Genomic DNA, 930 nt, shown 5'->3' with positions numbered 1-930 from the left:
AGGATAAGTTTAAAATAAAGTAAACTGGATCATTGTCAAGTCTTGATTTAATTGCCTTTTAAAGAGCAGAGAAAATCGTAGAAAGGCATAACAAGCATTAGAATTAAATAGTTATGCCTGCTATAAAGGATAAGTTTAAAATAAAGTGCTCAAATAAAATAAACTGGATCATTGTCAAATCTTGATTTAATTGTCTTTTAAAGGGCAGTCCGGTGGACGAAACTCCAACCAATACAACTCGGGAAAGGAGTGGACCACATTAGATCTATTGTACATGGCCTTACCTTGCATTTTGCAAAAACAAATGCTTCCGCAACTCGAACCCATGACTTCAAGGTCACCCGTGACTTCATCGTGATTTAATTGTTTTTTAATAAAAATTATCTTTTTCTTAGAAAACTTAGTCTATGTAGAATCGAGTCTAGCTATTATTGGGTCTAAAAAAGAAATATAACCCCATAGTTTTATCAATTACGGTTTTAAAAAGGTTTTGATATCTCTTCATAAGTGTTCTCTCTCAGTCGAATCTTTGGTGTTGCATCAAATAGTGAGGAACCTTCCATTTCAGCCAATAATTTTGAATTTCCCAATTAAATCTCAATTTAGTCCTATCTTAATACACTATAAGACCATGAACTCTCAACATGTAGTTCTGGGCCACTATTGTTGTTTCAATGAGTTTCAATACTTGAGCATCCATCTAAGAGTTGACTTAAGAATTTAATTCACAAGTATTTAAGGTAAGTGTTGTAAACATTATGGATAAACTATCAGGGTTCACCAAGGTGACTTTGCAAAATGTCAAAAGAAGAAAGCGGAATTTCAATTGTGACATTAATTTTACATAAGCACTCATAAAAAGAATCTTATAAGCCAGAAACATAAAATTGGAGCAATGTCAAATCAATGAATAAATATTCTCTTATATGC

Source organism: Zingiber officinale, chromosome 4B (assembly GCF_018446385.1).
Source record: "Zingiber officinale cultivar Zhangliang chromosome 4B, Zo_v1.1, whole genome shotgun sequence".
NCBI classification, from domain to species: domain Eukaryota; kingdom Viridiplantae; phylum Streptophyta; class Magnoliopsida; order Zingiberales; family Zingiberaceae; genus Zingiber; species Zingiber officinale.
The sequence above is the reverse complement of the archived record's forward strand: the minus strand, read 5'-3'. Positions refer to the sequence as shown.